This window comes from Talpa occidentalis, unplaced genomic scaffold (genome assembly GCF_014898055.3).
Source record: "Talpa occidentalis isolate TD23 unplaced genomic scaffold, MPIMG_talOcc4v2.1 talOcc4.9, whole genome shotgun sequence".
Classification (NCBI taxonomy): Eukaryota; Metazoa; Chordata; class Mammalia; order Eulipotyphla; family Talpidae; genus Talpa; species Talpa occidentalis.
In genome coordinates, this window is record NW_023605305.1 from 6,523,255 (window position 1) to 6,529,967 (window position 6,713).

The window sequence follows — 6,713 nt, forward strand, 5'->3', positions numbered from 1 at the left end:
GGGGTGCCCGGCGCTCGCGGAGGCGCCGGAACTTCTCTTCTGGCAATTCTTCCCTGGAACCAGTCAAGAAGAGATTCTGAGAAATGTGGTTCTTAGCATCACCAAGCAGACCAGCTCCGGCCCCTGGAACGAGAATGCACGTCACACTCAGTATTTCAAAATTCCACAAGTTGCAATTTTCTAAAAGGAAAGAACAAATGAGAACTTCGCTGTAATCCCATGCTGACGTCAGCCTCTCCAAAACATTGTCATTTCCTGTGTCATCTGCACACGCAAGTACGAATGAGCTACTTTATGTTTCTTTTGCACAACACCCTCTGAATCTGGTGTGTTTTGCACCGACGGTCTCAGCTCAGAAGCCACACAGTTCAGTACTCACGGGGAGCAGACACAGGGAGCCCAACACCCAGAAACACAGAGGGGTGCTCCTACACAGGTGGTGCCCAGTCCCGGGCCTCGGGGTGACGGACCTGCTGGAGGGGCCTGGCCTGGCCTGGCCTGGGCAGGGCCTTGGTCCTTCTTGGCCAGCAGGTCTCCTGCCCCCCTCCAGCCTGAGAGACAGACTGTGTCTCTGTGACAGCCCAGGATGCTGGAGGTCCCTTCAAGATGGAGGAGGCTGGAGGGAGGGGCGCCGCCGCCCCTGGGCTGGGTGCCGAGTTTAGGCAGTCCTGAGGGATGGCCCCTCTACCCGGGCCCACCCATGGCCACAAAGACCACTGTGAAGATTCACGGCCTGGCGTCAGGGCTGTGTCCCCTGGGGGGCGGGAGAAGCGCAGACTGCTATGGGAGAGTCGCCCTCAGCTGGGGGTCATGACCTGTTGCATTCTGGAGTTCTGTGGGGACCACATCTGGGTGACAGGAGGATGAGGCGCAATGGAGAGGAGAAGGGAGCGTTCCGTAGGAGAGGCCCAGGCCCGTGGCTCCCTGTTGCAGGGGACAGCGGACAGCCAGAGGGGGCCGCGTGGGCAGCCACCCCCACCCCACCTTCTCCCCAGTCCAGCCAGCCCTGTGCACAGTGACCGGAGTGGGGTGACGCGGCCCTGTCACTCCCCCCCAGGGCTCCTCGTCAGTCTCGGGAGGGTTAACTCAAGTCTGGCCGTGACATTTGGGAAACATCCGTGGTGCTTCTCAGTGTCAGAAGAGGCACCATCTGTTTCTAAACACCAGCGTCAGATTGGGCAAGTCTGCACACAAAGCCAAGGCCCCTGGCCAGCTGCGCGGGGTGTTTAAAGGCCCAGGCGGAGGCCAGGGAGAGCAGCAGGCAGAGCCTCAGGGGCCAGGTCAGGCCTGGTGTGCGCCAGCACAGAGGTTAGTGGTTGCAAACTTCAGCCAGATTCTCCTAGAAGCAGACACCCGCTATGTGCACAAAAGCTGCGGCCTTGGGAGGGCAGCTCACCTCGGACCCTCAGCTTTGTTCTGTTGATCTCGTTCGCTCGTCAACACAGCCCTCACGAATGGCTGACGATGACATCTATGACTCGCCGTGTTTTCCTGGAATCATTCCTATTATTTAAAATATGTCAACAGACTGAAAACGCAATAGGGATCACTGGTTGCACGCCACCCCCTGCCGTGGTGAGGGCGGCTTCCCCCTAAGCACAAAAAGGTGCTTGGCAGATGTGACCGAATTTCCTGCAAGTCACCTCTCGTCTACCTGGCCTCAGCTACGGTCAGATGGTCGGCTGAAGGGCGCCTGCGAGTTTCTGGATGGGATTCCCGAAACACATTTATCTAGAAGATAAGATGTATTTATAGAAAGGGCAGGAAGCAGAGCAGACTATACTGAGTATTGTTGGTCGAGCGTTGTCTCCTGACCTCTGTTTTTATTTATGGTTTCTTTATCTTTTTCCTTCCTCCCACTCCTGCTATCCAGCTCCCCTCCGTGGTTTCCTGTGTATTTTTCCAGGGAGACACACACACACACACACACACACACACTGATACCCACCCAGTTCGCCAGGTAATCACATGTATACTTATGGACACTCCTCTCTCCTTTTTATTTTTGTTATAAAAATTTTAACAGGCTGCGTTCTGGCCTTTTTTCACTTAATAAAGTCTTGGCAATCATTCCCTATCAGCACATAAAGAGCTTCTAATTTTCTTGGAGAGAGTCCTGATTTCCAGTGACAGACGGGCCCTACGGTGACTTAGGTTGTTTCCAGACATCCAGCTATGATGAACAAGGCCGCCGTGCCTCATCTTGGGCAGACCTGATTTCCTGGACATGTAGGTGAAAATCGTTGAGGAAGAATGGCTGGAACTTTTGAGTATTTGTAATTTGAATAAATATCACCAAATCCCCTTCTGCCGAGTTGGGGTCGATTTAGGAATGGATGGACGGGGGTACATTTCCCCAGGCCTTTGCCAATACAACGTGTTGGCAAATATTTTAATGTTTGCAAATTTGGGGAAAATGAGTATCTCTGTGTGGTCTGAACGTGTGCTTCTCTTCTGAGAAATTAGGTTAAAGTGTCAGAGTCATTTCCTTTTTTTGTAAACTGATTACTTTAAAGAAACTTTTCACCCTTAGGTGTTATTTTAAAAGACTAAAAATGTTAACGTATAAAATAGATTTAAATAGATTTATAAAGGGACTATATAGAATATATATTACACACCTCATTTTATATAATATATATTATGCATGATATCCTATGTTTATACATGTGAGTTATTATATATGATAAAGGCAGTTATAAAAGCAGCATTCTTGTCCTGGTGTCTTGCGTAGCTTCCTGTAACCAACGTGAATTAGTTGGAGACAAACATCTGGAGAATGACAGGAACATAGCAAGTCTAAGAGGCTGAACGTTCCCACCCCAGCTGCCCCACTCCGTCCATCCCTACAAGGCCTGGCCATGGGGCAGGGCCTAGTGGCTGAGATCAACACTGTCTTTGAAAAGACCCACGTCTCTAGCTCTGCCTCCCCTGCCACACCCACATGGGTCCCTCAGACCCATTCTGCTGGTGCCCACCTCCCTTCCTCCCTTGCCTACTCAGGACATTACATCTGCAAGTGTCTACTCTGTCCTGTATCACCATGCCCACCCCTCTTGGACTATACTCACCATAATATAAACATGCCCCCTCTTAATCCACTCTTGATCCCTTATCCCAATCCAGCCACCGCTCTCTGAAGTAAAATTCCTCCAAACAGTGGGGTTTCCCTGTCCACCTCCTCTACTTACATTCTCTTTCCCAAATGCTCTAAACCTATATTGATTTGTTTTATCTCTCTCTTTCAATGACTCAGAGAAGAATGTTAAAATCTCCAGTTATTATCATGGAGCTATTGATTTCTTTTATTTCTGACAGTTTTTTGATTCATGCACTGAAGCTATGTTATTGGATACTCACATTTAGGGTTATTATGTCTTATCAAAAAACTGATTCTTTTTCATAATGCAATGTCCCTCTTTATCTCTGGAAATTCCCTGCCCTGAAGTCTTCTTTGTCAATATTAACATAACCGTTCCACTTTCTTTTGATCAGCATATCCATGACATACCTTTCCCCCTATCTTTTTACTTTCTCTCTTTTGGTATCCATATATATAATGAACAGCATTTGTTAGGTATTGTTCTCGTATATAACCTAACACTCTGTTTTTTACTTGGAGTGTTTAGTCCATTTACATTTAATGTAATTGCCAGTGTGATTGGTTTGTGATCTACCATTTATTTTCTGTATGTTTTCTATTTGTTATTTCTGCACTTTGTACCTTTGTCTTTACATTTCCTTTCATACTTTGGATTGAGTTTATTTTATTTATTTTTAACAGTTTATTTTAGGATTGTATTTTCACGTGTGTGCCTATCCTGCAGTCTTCCCCATTTTAATACATGACTTCATTCTTCCAATTATTTCCAATTGTTTCTCTTTTGCTCAAACTCCATATCCAATCCACCAGAAAATCTTGTTGACTCAACTTTAAAAACCTACCCACCATCTTCTCTCTTCTGGATTTATTGCAATAGCCACCTACACAGCTTCCTGGCGTCACCTCTGCCCTTTCTATCAGTCAGGGTACAAAGGCTATAGATGGCACAATCTGAGGATGTGATTGCAGAGAGGTTATCAAAGGGGCGGGTTATAAATTGTGGGTGAGGTCAGGGGTGCAACAAGAGATGGTGAAGCATCCTGTTAACCACCCCCAAGGACAGCTAAGAGTTACAAGAAAGGGCCACCTGAGGAGGGCCATTGCCTTAGTAGAAAAAGCCAGTGACAGCTAAACCACATCCCAGCAGAGAGAGTGAACCAAGGGGACCACTGATTTCCTGCCACTCTCTTCCATGGACTGAACCTAACTGGAAGCTACAGGGCTTGGGGTCCATTGACATAGTCCATGGAGGCTACACTCCCAGGACAGAGAGCAGAGTGGAGAGAGGAAGAGTGAATTCAGAAGGTCAATGGAGACTGTCCATCAAGCACATCCCCTCCCACATACGCACATACCCACTGCGGTCCCTGTCCACACAGCAAGCAGAGTAACTGCACCAGAGCCACAGGATGGATGGAGCCGGGTCTGTGAAGCACTAGCCAGGAATTCTCATCCTATGTAAATGAGTGAGAAATGATAAATGCCTTGATAAATGTTTGGGAGTCTTCATTACAATTTAGCCCACTTAATGGATTCTGTGAAAGATGGTCATACCAGTACCATCTCCATAAGGGGCGTGGAAGAATTAAATAGGATATAATTGTCTAGAGCAATGCTTTACATATTCTGAGCGCTCAAGCAATGTAAGAATTGTTCTTTTTTGGGCCTCCCTGGTGGCGCAGGGGTTAAAGACAGCACTATCAAGCTATCGCCAGCCACTGCAGCACGAGTTCAATCCCTCGCAGGCCAGGAGCTGACCCACATGGCGCAGCAGACCTCTCCTGCCTCCCCTACTGCTCCCCTCAGCAGTGTATTTCTGTAGATCTGCCTGTTCTGCTCCCCACTCTGTCTCTGGTGAATCCTCTCAAGCCCCCACACTTCAGGCTTGTATGCATAAATAAATAAATCTTTAAAAAAAAGAAAGAAAGAAAGAAAAGAAGGCCACCACCTTCCAGTCTGGCACTTTGGGGGCCTATGTCGCTCTGAGCAGCCTGGCTACCCAGTGGGAGACACCACGTGGACAGGGGGAGCCCACCGCCAGCCAGACTCCTTAGAGAAGGAGAGGCCCTGCCTCGGGGTGGCCTCTCCCGGCCCGGGGAGCCAGGAGTCTTCTGGAACCGCTCCAGCCCGGTGTCCTGAGCTGAAGCTTCCCCGGGCCGCGCCCAGACAACCCTCACATTCACCCTCAGATTCAAAGGCGGTTGTTTTGAGGCGCTGAGCTTTGGGGTGGCTTGTTTCAAGGCAACAGACACCCAGGGACCCGGGGCGGCCCACGCGCGCGGCGCCCCGGCCTGGACTCTGCAGCTCCCGGGCTGCGGGCGGGGGGGGGGGGGGGGCCGGGCGCGGGGTGCGGGCGGGGGCCGCCCCTCTCTGCCGCGCGCAGCCGGCCCGCCCGGCCCCATTCCTCTTCTTGATTGGCACTTTAATGAGGGCAGAGGGGGCTGACCCCCTGCCAGGGGGCCAGTTCATGCCCCGTTTATCTCCCAGCTCCAGGCAGCCGGGAACAACACCGCGGGCGCGCGCCGGCGGGAGCCCCCGCCCCGGTGATGGATGGGGTGGCCGCGGCGAGCTGGCAGCCGAGCGTGCGGTGGCCGCCCCGGCCTGTCAGCGGGCAACAAAGGAGCCGGGCCCGGCCGCCGCTCGCCAAGCCGCGCGGCTCCCCGGGGCCGGGGAAGAATGACGAGCGGCTCCCGGGGCTCCCCCCGCCCCCCTCCCGCCGCCCCCAACGCCAACGCCAAGGGGCAGGGGCCGGGCGGGGCGCAGCCGGCGCGGGGGAGCCGGGGCGCGCGGGGCGCGGGGCCCGGCGGGGTCCTGGGTGTGCAGAAGAGCCGAGCAGAAACCGGGGTTCCTGGCCGCGGGCTCCAGGGCCAGCGCTGCCCCCTGGCAAGGCCCAGGCCTGGCTCCCAGAGCGCACTTGGAGGGGACAAGTGGGCGTCTTGTTGCTGTGCAGCCTTGGGTGAGTTTGCCACCTCCCTGGGCCGGAGCCCTCACCTGTAGGAGGCTGGTTCTACTTCGCCCCCATCTTGGAGGACACAAGGCCTCTGGACTGGAAAGGCTGGTCCTATGCAGGCCAGGCCGCCACTGACCTGCTTGTCTGCCAGCTTCTCCACACCCAGGCGGAGAGCAGCCGGGGAAGCCGTCCCTCGCGCTGGGCCGCAGGGAGCCACCACAGGCCACAGGTGCTGGCCATCAGGTGAGCCCGCTCTGCAGGTGGAGAAGCTGAGGCCTAGAGAAGTACATCTGCCGGGGATCCTGCAGAGAGTGGACTGATTAGGGATGCAGCCCAGAGGGGCCTGGCTCCAGAGTCCATGCAGACATTCCCAAGGCCGCGAGTTATGGGCTGGAATTTCCTGGAAAGGACGGTGGGAAGCGATGATAGCCTCCCCCCACAAACCCCACCCCCCCACCTCGCACTGGGAAGAAGCCAAGGCCTCCTGGGTAGGGCCTTGGTAGGGTGACTTGAGCGCTGGGCCCATTCCTGCTCCAGGGGGCCCCTGAGGGAAATGCAGCCCCTCCAGTTCCAGGGAAGCCACAGCAGTCTCGCCAGGGTCCTCCCACCCAGCCCATGCCAGGACTGGGCAGTCACGGGCGCCTCTGCCACTGGGTCCCT

General features: G+C 53.4%; 1 long non-coding RNA gene across 2 annotated transcripts; it reads right to left on the reverse strand.

Annotated features, from left to right (window-relative positions):
* LOC119236513 (uncharacterized) lies at positions 1 to 6,478 on the reverse strand. Of its 2 annotated transcripts, XR_005123079.2 has the most exons (5): positions 6,095 to 6,478; positions 4,459 to 4,557; positions 1,655 to 1,731; positions 1,397 to 1,503; positions 1 to 123 (listed from the first exon to the last, which is right to left on the reverse strand). It is a non-coding gene; the product is annotated as an uncharacterized LOC119236513 (long non-coding RNA). The 2 variants fall into 2 exon arrangements; XR_005123078.2 differs by having other exon boundaries at positions 1,397 to 1,731.
* Positions 6,479 to 6,713: the final 235 nt, after the last annotated feature.